The sequence below is a fragment of the Amblyomma americanum genome, chromosome 1 (assembly GCF_052857255.1).
Source record: "Amblyomma americanum isolate KBUSLIRL-KWMA chromosome 1, ASM5285725v1, whole genome shotgun sequence".
NCBI lineage: Eukaryota > Metazoa > Arthropoda > Arachnida > Ixodida > Ixodidae > Amblyomma > Amblyomma americanum.
The window spans coordinates 559,909,896-559,922,518 of NC_135497.1; the positions used below are offsets into that span (position 1 = coordinate 559,909,896).

Genomic DNA, 12,623 nt, shown 5'->3' on the forward strand with positions numbered 1-12,623 from the left:
AGTCCAGTCGCAAGCTGTGTGCACAAAAAATGACTTCTGGAATGTAGTAGTGCGGGCGCGATGCGTGATGACGTTGTTAGGATGGCCTGCGCGGGGTGTTTGACGTACTGGTAGAATGAGCTGACTGTCACGGGGTGAACAATGGAAAAACCTGTGACAAAGGCAGAAACGTGAAATTCGGCGACGGGAAGCGAGAGAAGGAAGTTGTAGTTAAAACTTTAAGGCGGATATACCAGAGTATCGCGTGTAGTTTGAAAGAATAAAACGAGTGGCGCGATTCAGAACAGAATCAGCTCATCGTTAGCAGCTCATCGTTAGGAAAGCTCAGCGCTGTTATCGAGAGCTCCGCACTTAATTAGCAAATATTTTTGTGTGTGTGTTTTCTGTGTTGCTAATATTGCTTCCTATTCTGTGTGCCTTTTTAATGTTAACTTCGTTCAGTTATACACAGACTACCAGCATTGTTTTCGGAACTATTGCGATATAACTTCTGTCATGACGCCTATTGTGAGATTAATTTGCCTTGTTTCGATATGGTTATGATACAGTTCGTTGTATTGTTATTCTGCGTTGTTGTATTTTTGGTTGTATTTCCAAAGTTAATTCCAGTGCCTTTGCTTTACTCTTACTCTTAGTTGTCTATTTTACGATCTTCACCAAAATGACGTATTTTTTTGAACTGTTATTACTAACCCTATTTTGCCCTCCTGCAACAATACCAAATGGGATTAGCAGTATGTATAAATAAATAAATAACATTAAAGGGCTGAGATAAGGTCAGAGAGATGGGGGTCAAATATTGCGCAAGGTTATTCAATTTTAGGTCGCACAAGCGTTTTGTAAGTTAGTAATTTTAAGGACGAAGGTGCCATGCGCAGGTTATGCGACAGGGATACCCAACTGCTCGATTAGATTAATTTATTATGCGGTTAATGTGGCAAGACCATGATAAGTCACTAGTGAGGTTAATACCAAGATACTTAAAAGAGTTAGTGGAATTAATTGCAGCATCGTTAATTTTATAAGTAGGCGGAGTATAATTTCGGCGGCGGTGAAATGAAATTTGCACAGTGTTTGTAGTATTTAGGGACATTAGCCACGTAATGCACAACTTAAGTATGTTATCCAGGTCATTTTGGAGGTTGTAAGCATCCTCGGCGTTAGTAATGGGGCGGTAGAGTACGCAGTCATCCGCGAAAAGGCGGATGATAGATGTTACTGTGGAAGGCAGGTTGTTAATCTATATTAGAAAGAGCAAGGGGCCAAGAACTGTGCCTTGGGGTACTTGGAAAAAAGAACGTGTAAGATGATGAGAAGCCATTAGCGGAGACAAATTGCATGCGGTCGGTTAGAAAGCTTCGAATCCAGTTCAAGACACTAGGATGAATGCTTAGCAGATACAATAAGTAAAAAGTTGGAACGGGTTATTTTATCGAAAGCTTTCTCAAAATCTAGAAATAGTGCGTCAGTTGGGATATTGCGGTTAAGATAAGAATGAATTTTATGCAGGAACAAAGCTAATTGGGTTTCACATGAGTGGTCTTTCCGGAATCCGTGTTGGTTTGGATGAAAAAAGTTGACCGATGTTAGAAATATGGCAAGATTAGAGTAAATGACGTGTTCCATGATCTTAGAGCTTACACTGGTTAGCAAAATGGGTCGGTAATTACTTGGGGATGATCGGTCACCTTTCTTGAAAACTGCTATGACCTTCCCATTTCGCCAGTCATGTGGAACGGAGGCAGTATCAAACGTCTGTTGAAAAATGAGAGAAAGAATAAGACTGGAAACATTTTTAGATGTTCTTTAAGGCTTTGGAATTAATTCCATCGATACCGCAGGAAAAGGAACATTTTAGCGAGTCGATAATATTAACAATACCATGTGCGTTGAAGGTTATGCCGTCCATTGGTGGATGCGGCAAAGGTGGATGATCAGGAAAATCATAAGTTTTTTCATTAGTAATAACTGAAGAAAATGCATGGTTCAAGACATAAGGTACGTCGGATACGCCTACTGGTGAGCCAGTGCCGTCAATGAGAGAAATAGTATTATCTACATCAGGGATGATTGTTTACCAGAAGCGCTTAGGGTTGCTTTGCAACATTTCAGCCAGGGTAGTAGAAAAGAACCGACGTTTAGTTTGGGTAGCGAGATCGGAATATTGCTTGGCAGTGGTGTGGTATTTGTTCCAGGCGCATTTGGTGTTACCTAACTTCGCGGAAAAGACGCTTTTTCTTGTTATTCTTATGTTTTAGTGTAATATAAAACCATGCAGAACGTTTTATCTCTGTTATGCTGATGGTGGGGATGTAAAGTCGAACCAAACGCAGTAATTCTGATTTGAAGAGAGACCAGTTCGACTCAGTAGAACATAAGTGGTAGGTAGAAGCAAAATGGTCATGGAAAATAAGAAGGTCACGATTCATGCTAACGTAGTCTCCTTTGTCGTATAGCGTTAGTACTTTCTTGGATTTATTACTTTTGGTAACGCTGGTAGAAAAGGTAGTGTGCAGTAAAACGCAGTCACTAAGGCCTGTAATGTACGAAGGAGCATAGAATTTGTCATGGTGAGTAGACAAAATAAGGTCAAGAATGTTTGATGTATGGTCAGTCGTGCGGTTGGGCTCAGAAACAATTTGAGACAAGCCGATAGTAAAGCATGTGTTTAGGAATTCAATAGATGCCTGAGTTTTTGTTATGGTGTGGGACATATCGTTCCACTCTTGGACGGAAAGTTGAAATCGGCGAAAAGCAAAATGGGGGTGCGGGGGTAAGATGAGATTAGCGAATCGAGCGTGTCATGAAAGAGCGTCATGGATGAACTGTCCATGCCAGCCGGTCGATAGCATATACCGGCGAGTACGCGAGGGGATGAAGAATGACAGCACGCCCAAATCATTTCCACCGAGGTTACTATGCTAACAATAGAACAATTTAGGAGGCGCTTGGCAGCGATAAGAACGCCGCCGCCACGGCAGCCGCCAGGTCTGTCTTTCCGGAATATACCAAAGTCAGGAAGTTCGGGCAGGATTTCGGAATCCAAGATTGATGAATTTAGCCATGTTTCAGTCAGCAGAACGACGTTACTGGATGATGCGCTGATAAGACTACATAAGGAATCAGGCTTGGGTATTATACTGCGAATGTTAGTGTAAAAAATGCGACAGATGATCGTTTTTGGACCGTACATTACTGCTGAGGCGGATTGGTGGCTGCTATGATTTACCTTCGAGCACTTTCTCAGCGGTGTGATCAAAGTTGTACGTTTTAGCATTAGAGATGAGCCTGTTGTGACGGAGCTTGTAGGAGATGTGGCCAGCTTTCGCAAATTCAATGAGGCGTTTATGGGCGAGTCGGGTGTTAGAGGAGAAATCTTCACTAATTGCGTAATTAGTGCATTTAGCTTATAAGCTGATGATAAAACCCGTTAGTTGTCCTTGAAATGCAGAAATTTAACTATTATTTGGCGGTGATTTTCTCTTTTAAATGTGCCTAGATGATGCGCGTGCTCCATATCACCGCTTTCGATGGTTATACTCAGGTTGTCCTTCCTGGCAGTGATCAATTATCAATTTTTTTCAGATTCCCTCCAGCTTTCGTTTTCCGCATCTTTGAGCCCATAGAACACCAAATTGCTTCGGCGAGACATATTTTCAAGGTCATCCATCCGGGCAGTCAAAGTAGATACCTGAGCTGAGCAGTTAGCGGTAATGCTTGGCATACTGTAAATTTGAGACCTTACATCTGAAATAGAGTGGAAATCTGTCCCAATCTTCGCACGCATAGTGTTTAGGTGCGCAAATGCTTTGTCATGCTCTTCAAGGGTGGACTTAATAGAGCCTAGCTGCTCAAAGGTTGTTGACTGCCCGGATTGTAAAGCCATCAGCGCGGCGAGTATGTCACTGGAATTGTTAGAAGCAGAGGTAGGGGGAGGCCCGGGATTTGTTTCCACATCCCCGGTCGCCAATAGTAGTTTTAACATGTGGGGGCACTCATAAAACATAGATATAGATCTCCGTGGGCCCGGCAGCACAGACAGCGGTTACTGGAGCGTTTGGGGTGAACGCTGTGATAGTTCATTACCTGCGTAAGGAAGACGCGAAGGGAGTTAGGGCGATCCATTTCTGTAGTGCCGCCGAGCCCACTAAGCGATGCGATGGTTTGGTCGGGCATTATGTAGCCGCATCCAAGGGAGGGCGCGGTGATTCTCGCAGATAGCGATGACGGTGGTCAAGGGCAACGTTTTTAGATAAGGACAGTTGGAAAACTGGCCCCCGGGATGCGGCCCCAATTCCGTTGCCGCTTTCATCTCAAAGAGATGCGAGTGCCATCTCTAGGGTTTTGACAGTACCACGTTAGTTTTGGTTTTCTCTTTTCCGCCGCTACACCCATTGGCTGCGCCTGTTCACGTGGACAGTTTGCTCTACGCTGGCTCGCGCCTCGCATCGTCTGCGCCGGGCGCGGCTGCTTCAAACCGCGCTCGTCTACGTATTGCAAAGCGCGCTCTACGCCTGCGGCACGAGAGGCCAGGATGCTCGGGGTTGAGCTTTTGTCTGTAGATCTCGGCCGAAAGTGAAAGCCCTTCTTTCCGCGGTTCCACGAGTCAGAATCAGATAAACACGACGTGCCGCTTACCCATTCGTAGTTTGAGTTCCTCGCGTGTGTAATATGCGGTTGCAAAGCAGACTGTAAACTTTCCTCTCTTGATTAGAACACTAGAAGTTGAGTGTCTGTAAATAAAACACGACAAAAGCTTAAAAGAAGCACTACATGCTTTTTCTTTCATTTTCTTGCAGCATACGCGCTTTTAATTTTTTCTTCAGTCATTTTCTCTGTTTGGATGCGTCAAGATGAAAATATAATCGTTCTGGTGGTTGGGGCATTTTCTATAAGTGATCGAGACTGCGAGAACGGTAGCTTTACTTCTTGAATGCGTATCTAATACGCTTGAGATAAGCTCTTTGCCAACGCGTCTTCAACGTGCCCGGCTAAGGTTGTGGTTATAAATGCTACTAAGCCGTTTTGTTTCATTATTACAAAAGAGATGAGGCGCAACTTGCGTTTGTATTCATTATAAATACGTTTCTGTACGCACAAAAGTCACCGTCTACTGACGCTCCTCAAGCTGGAAGTAGCAGACGACGCGCCCATCCCAAAGCGACCGCAGCGCCACCGCCTAGGCGGTAGCCGTTTTGGGTCCGTTCTGCTCCATGGCGCGCCGCCGCTGTTTTCCAACTGCCCTTATCTAAAACCGTTGGCCAAGGTCAATGAAGATAATGCAGCAGAAGCAGAGTATCCCCATTGTAGGCAGAGGCTCCCACTTGGCTGTCTAAAGCGTGATCTTGCGGCGGTTGTCGGTATGGGCATGCGCAGAGGGAAGCACAGGCAATGATGTGCAGGCGGACAGCTCTCCGAGAACAGCGAGCAGCCAGGAAAGTGGGTTGAACTGCGCAACGAAGAAGCGAAGGCAGTTAGGGCGATCCATTTCGGTTGTGCCGCCGAGCCCATCCTCAAAGCCCATTCATCCTCACGATTTCCTCAAAGGCCGCTCTTGTGAAACTCAGCGTGCCCTCTTTCTACATAATTTACACTCATACTTAGACCGCAATATACATTGTGATGCTCTGTTCCTAGATTTCGAAAAAAGCGTTCGATAAAGCTCCTCATGGCCGTTTATTTCACAAACTATCTCACCAAAATTTGCGCCCCTTGATAGTTAATTGGATCCGCGCCTTCTTAATAGACCGTCATCAGTTCGTCTGTGCTAACTGTCATTCGCCATCCCTTTTACCTGTGCCGCCGCGGTGGCTGAGTGATTATGGCGCTCGGCTGCTCGCCCGAAAGACGCGGGTTCAATCCCGGCCGCGGCGATCGAATTTCGATGAAGGCGAAATTCTAGAGGCCCGTGTACTGTGCGATGTCAGTGCATGTTAAAGAACACCAGGAGGTCGAAATTTCCGGAGCCCTTCACTACGGCGTCTCTCATAGCCTGAGTCGCTTTGGGACGTTAAACCCATATAAACCAAACCAAACATTTTACATGTGATATCTGACGTCCCCCAGGGCTCTGCACTAGGTCCCTTTCTTTTTCTGATATACATTAATGATGTACCACTTAACATTTCTTCTAGCGTCCGGCTGGTCGCCGACGACTGTGTCATATATAGCCCTATAACAAATGCATCAGATAGCATCGCCCTCCAAAATGATCTTTCACAAGTGCAACATTGGTGCAACAAGCGGCTCAAGTCTCTTAATATTTCTAAGACTTCATTGATTTCCTTTCACCATCGTCCTAACTTTCGCCCGGCTGTATACGCTATAGATAACTCTCCAATTTCTTCCTCAATAATTACAAGTACTTAGGCGTCCATATTTCAAACGATATAACTTGGACATGCCATATCACCCACATAACCAACTCTGCCAATAGCGTCCTTGAGTACCATCGGCACGACACTGCATTAACACCCAGTACTCTTATATCACTAGCCTACAAAGCGCTCGTCAGACCAAAACTCGAATATGCTAGCGCTGTGTGGTACCCCCATCAAACTAATCTAATCAGTACTATTGAGTCAATTCAGAATCGCGCTGCCAGATTCATCTTATCTGACTACACTTATCATACCAGCATCTCAGGCGATTGCAGTTGCGTGCACTAGTCACGCGTCGTAAATCAGCACGTCTCGGGTTGTTTCATAAATTCGTTCATAGTTTTTCAGCAGCTAATGAAATCATCCCGTGCCTACATCGTATTTCCAGCCATAACCATACGAACGCAGTATATACCCAACGTGCCCATACCACAAGATACCAGCAATAATTTTTTCTGGAGACTGCCCGTGATTGGAATGCCTTGCCGAGAGAAGTGGCCGCCATCATCAAGCATCGATTTTTCAAGTCCGCTATAGAAGAAGCGCTCTCATGATTGTAGACGACTGTCCATCTTTTTAAATTACGTAATACTTTTTTTTTGCCGTTTCCCCCCACCCCTCATATAATATTCCGCAAGGGATCTTTGAGGAATAATAAATAAATAAACAAATAAATAAATAAATCAGCTTGCATTTGCTAGGGTTAAGTGTCATAAGCCAATCATCGCACCATTTTCCAACGTGGTTAAGATAATCCAGAAGGACTTTTCGTTCAGAAATATTAGTTATTGAGCGAAGATAACGCAGTCGTCGGCAAATAAGCGGATATTGCATGAAAGACGTTCTGGCAAGTCATTTATACATACCAGGAAGAGGAGTGGACCTAGGAACGAGCCCTGATCTACGCCTGATGTTACGTGGGGCAGTATGAGATGACTAGCTGTTAATAGCAACTGACTGAAAGCGACACGTTAGAAATTCTTCAATCAATTTTAAGATGTTAGGTGTGCAAATTCAGCTGGAAAAGTTTTAATAACAAAAGTCAATAGGAAACTTCGTCGAATGCTTTAGCAAAGTCTAAAAAAATCGCGTCAGTCTGGATATTCAAGTCGAGGTTGGCATACAGATAGTGAAAAGGGACAACTAATTGTGTGCTACAGGAATAGTTCTTGTGAAATCCATGTTGTGCAGGACGAAATATTTTGTTCGCATCCTGGAACTGCATGATTTCGGAGTAGAGTATATGCTCCATGATTTTACAGGGTACGCTTGTGAGCGAGATCGGACGATAACTTAATGGTGAATTTTTGTTACCGGACTTATTATGTACCAAACCTCGAAAAATCATGTACCAGTCATGTACCTCGAAACTCATGTACCAAACAGACGTGTACAAACTAACAAAAAGAGCCCATGGATGACACAGGAAATTATTCATATCCATCGCAAGCTAAAAAGTGCCAAACTTAACGGTCATTTCAATGCAACTCATCAAGCCCTTAAAACTGCGGTAGCCTCTCACTTATCCGAAGCAAAAGCAAAATACTTCACTCACTCACTCCCTGGCTTTTTAAAGATAGACCTGAGAAGTTCTGGCGATACCTCAGTGAAACTAAAATAGAGCCGAGTCAATTATCTCTTAGTAATTGCATCTCGCATGAACCGTCCGTTATTGCCAACTGCTTTAATGAGTACTTTCACTCTGTTTTCACCACGGCACACAAAGACGTCCAGTTTGATTATTACCTCCCGAATCTATCACCCACCGGATTTCATTGCGTATGAAGGTGTTTTCAATATGCTACTCAACCTTAAAGTGAAGACAATGCAGTTGGCCCTGACAATGTAACTAACGTATTCCTACGTCGCTATGCGGAACCCATGGCCCATATTCTTACTCATTTGTTCCAAATTTTTCTGGACCATGTTTTTCCTGGCTATTGGCGAATGGACCGAGTGATTCCGGTTTTCAAAAGAGGTGACCGTCTTGATGCTGGAAACTATCGTCCAATTTCATTCATCATTATCATCAGCATTACTACACCCATTGCAGGGCAAAGGCCTCTCCCATGTCTCTCCAATTAACCCTGTCTTTTGCCAGCGTCATCCACCCTTTGCCTGCAAACTTCTTAATCTCATCCGCCCACCAAACCTTCTGCCACCCCCTGCTACGCTTACTTTCTCTTGGAATCCACTCTGTTACCCTCAAGGACCAGCGGTTATCTTGCCTTCGCATTACATGCCCTGCCCAAACACATTTCTTCCTCTTGATTTCGACTAGGATGTCATTAACCCACGTTTGTTCCCTCACCCACTCTGCCCGCTTCCGTTCTCTTAACGTTACACCTATCATTTTTCTTTCCTAGCTCGCTGCGCTGTCCTTAACTTGAGCTGAACTCTTTTTGTTAGCTTCCACGTTTCTGCCCCGTACGGGAGTATCGGTAAGATACAGCTGTTGTACACTTTTCTCTTGAGGGAAATTGGTAAACTGCCATTCATGATCTGAGAGAACCTGCCATATGCGGTCCACCTCATTCTTATCTTTCTAGTTATTTCCCTCTCATGATCCGGATCAGCTTTCACTACCTGCCCTAAGTAGACGTATTCCTTCGTTTACCACTTCCAGGCGCTCACTGCCAATTGTGAACTGCTGTTCCCTTGCTAGAATGTTGAACATTACTTTGTTTTTCTGCATGTTAATTTTTAGACCCAGCATTCTGCTCTGTCTGCCCAGCTCATTGATCATGATTTGCAGTTCACCTCCTGAGTGACTCAGCAAGGCAATGTCATCAGCAAATCGCAGATTATTTACGTATTGTCCATTTGCTCTTATTCCCAACTGTTCCCCAATTCAGGCCTCGGAATACCTCCTGTAAACAGGCGGTGAATAGCATTGGCGAGATCGCGTCTCCTTGCCTGACGCCCTTTCTTATTGGAATTTTATTGCTGACTTTATGGAGGACTATGGTAGCTGTGCAGTTGCTATACATATTTTCCAGTATTTTGACATAAGGCTCTTTTGCACCCTGATTACGCAATGCCTGTATGACTGCTGAGGATTTCACAGAGTCGAACGCTTTCTCGTAATCAATGAAGGCTATATATAGAGGTTGGTTCTGCGCCTTTTTCTATCACCTGATTGATAGTGTGAATATGATCTATTGTGGAATATTCTTTATGAAAGCCTGATTAAAGTCTAAGGTTGTCCTAACTCTATTAGCGATTACCTTAGTAAATACCTTGTAAGCAACAGATAGTAAGCTGATCGGTCTATAATTTTTCAAGTCCTTGGCGTCTCCCTTCTTATGAATTAAGGTAATTTTGGCATTCTTCCAAGCTTCTGGTACGGTTGAGGTCATAAGGCAATGCGTATACAGGGTGGCTAGTTTTTCTAGAACGATCTCCCCGCCATCCTACAACAGATCTGCTGTTATCTGATCCTCCCCAGCTGCTTTTCCCTTTTCCATTGCTCCTAAGGCTTTCTTTACTTCCTCTTTTGTTACTGGCGGAATGACACATTGCTGTGCGCTACTGTTTTTCTCATTAACGCTATGATTACATTGGCTACTGTACAGATTTCTGTAGAACTCTTCGGCTACCTTAACTATCTTATCCATATTCCTAATGACGTTGCCCTCCTTGTCTCTTAGCGCATACATCTGGTTTTGACCTATGCCTAGTTTCCTCTTCACCGCTTTTAGCCTACCTCCGTTTTTTAGAGCATGCTCGATTCTCTCCATATTAAACTTCCTTATGTCGGCTACCTTGCGCTTATTTATTAACTTCGATAGCTCTGTTAGTTCTATTCTGTCGGTAGGGTTAGGCGCCCTCATGTTTTGGCGTTTCTTAATCAGATCCTAGCTTGCCGGTATCCTGTCGGACCGTCCTACAGCCTACTTCTACTGCGCACTCTGTAATGATAGCCGTCAAATTATCGTTCATTGTATGAACATCAAGATCGTCTTCCTGAGTTAAATCTGGATATCTGTTCTGCAGCGATATCCTAAACTCCTGTGCTTTCCCTCTTACGGCTAACTCGTTAATGGTCTTCCTCTTCACTGGCATCTTCCGTTCCCTCTTCAAGTCTAAGGTTATTCTAGACCTTACCATTCTGTGGTCGCTACAACGCACCTTTCCTAGGACGGCCACATCCTGAATGATGCCAGGTTTAGCGCATAGTATGAAGTCGATTTCATTTTTAGTTTCACCATTGGGGCTCTTCCAGGTCCACTTCCTTTTTTCTCGTTTGCGGAAGAACGTATTCATGATCCGTAAATTATTTCTATCCGCGAATTCGACTAATAACTCACCCCTGTTATTTCTAGAGACTATCCCGTAGTCACTTACCGCGTGGTCGTCAGCCTGCTTCTTGCCCACCTTCGAATTGAAGTCGGCCATCAGTACAGTGTACTGTGATTTTACTTTATTCATTGCCGATTCTACGTCCTCATAGAAGCTTTAAATGGTCTGGTCATCATGGCTGGATGTGGGTGCGTAGGCCTGCACCACATTCAGCTTGTACCTCCTATTCAGCCTAATTACTATAGCTGCTACCCTCTCGTTAATACTATAGAGGTGCTCTACGTTGCCAGCTATATCCTTATTAATGAGAAATCCCACACGTAGTTCTCGTCTATCCTCTAATCCGCGATAGCACAGTATGTGTCCGTCCTTTAGTGCTGTATACGCCTCACCTGTCCTCCTAACTTCGCTAAGCCCTATCACATCCCATTTAATTCCCGCTAGTTCCTCGAACAGCACTGCTAGGCTAGCCTCACTAGATAAAGTTCTAGCGTTAAACGCAGCCGGGTTCAGATTCTTAGCACCCTCCGCTGCGTCACAGGTCTGACCGCCGCCGTGGTCAGTTGCTCCGCAGCCGCTGGGAACTGAGGGCCGAGGGTTAATTGGTTTGATCATAGAAGGTTGTGGCCAAGTACTACACCAGGGTGGCCAAGTCCTGCTCTGGTGAGAGTGTGCGTTGTCGGTTCTGGTCACCGAGATCAGGCCGCACTCCAGGCCTGGTTATGCAATTCCATCGACACGCGGATTTATTTTTTTATTTTTTTGAAACCCGGTGGTGAATTCCGCGGCACCAGGATTCGAGCCCCGGTCCTCTTGCACGCGAGGCGGATGCTCTACCTCTACGCCATCGCTGCGTCTTCATTTTTCATTAATCTCCAGAATATATAAACTCATGGAGCCCATCGTGGCTAACTTCATGATCGCATTTCTCGAAAAACACAATATTTTGTCGTGTTTCCAGCATGGATTTCGGAAAGGTCTTTCAACTGTTACTGAACTGGTAACTGCCATTAACGAAGTGGTACCCTTTCTTGATAAGGGCCAGCAAATAAGACACGATATTCCTTGAGTTTAGCACTGCGTTTGATCGCGTCTCACATAGCAAACTAGTCCTAAAACTTCAGAACATTGGTCTTCCGCTAGCAATGGTGAAATGAATTCAATGAAATGAACTCAATGAACTCAGTAACCGAAAACAGTTCGTCCACGTCAATGGCTGCTCCTCTGGAATTCTACCGGTTGGCTCTGGGGTCCCGCATTGTAGTGTCCTTGGCCCTGTTTTATTCTTCATATACATTAACGACATCGTTGCCTCACTTGACATCGCATCTGCTAGTATAAGGCTATTCGCATATGACTGTTTTCTATTCAAAACTATTCGTTCTACAGATGACCAAATTGCTTTGAACAATAACCTTAATGCTGTACACCAGGCGTGTAGCCTTTGGTCTATGGAATTAAACAGCGAAACACCCGTCCTTATTCGGGTAACTAACAAGAAAACTCCGCTCCAGTTTTTGTACAAAATCAGCGAATAGCCTATAGTTCAGATCGACGAGTATAAATACCTAGGAGTGGCGCTAACTAATTACTTGGACCAGCCACATTAATAAATCCTGTGCTTCAGCCTTTAGGAAACTCGATTTTCTTCGTTTTAAATTAAAATCAGCCCCTTCCCATGTTAAGATGCTTGCATTTAATACCCTTATCAGGCCTCAGCTGGAGTATGCTTGTGCAGTATGGGACCCTTACTTGAAGAAAAACGTAACCAAACTAGAAATGATACAGAGAAAAGCCATTCGTTTCATATTCAATTCATATCGCCGATTAGATTCACCATCGTCTCTAGTGAGTGCTAACAACATTTTGACGTTAGAGAGCCGACGAATGATTTCCAGGCTGCGGTTTCTCTATCTGCTCAAGAGTCACCAACTTGGTATC

The 12,623-nt window shown here is 44.3% G+C and overlaps 1 protein-coding gene and 1 long non-coding RNA gene across 9 annotated transcripts in view; one reads left to right on the top strand and one right to left on the bottom strand.

Annotated features, from left to right (window-relative positions):
• LOC144116373 (protein tolkin-like) overlaps nucleotides 1-12,623 on the top strand; it is a 1,150,388-nt gene that overhangs the window by 668,071 nt on the left and 469,694 nt on the right. The gene's annotated exons all lie outside the window — the stretch shown is intronic.
• The window catches only part of LOC144116374 (uncharacterized), a 158,011-nt gene that overhangs the window by 28,867 nt on the left and 116,521 nt on the right, over nucleotides 1-12,623 (bottom strand). For 2 of the 6 annotated variants that reach the window (XR_013311851.1, XR_013311858.1), the window contains one exon: nucleotides 4,387-5,449. The exons of the other annotated variants lie outside the window; for them this stretch is intronic. This is a non-coding gene — a long non-coding RNA (uncharacterized LOC144116374). Of the gene's footprint in view, nucleotides 1-4,386; nucleotides 5,450-12,623 lie in introns of those variants that run through there. 6 annotated transcript variants of the gene reach the window in all.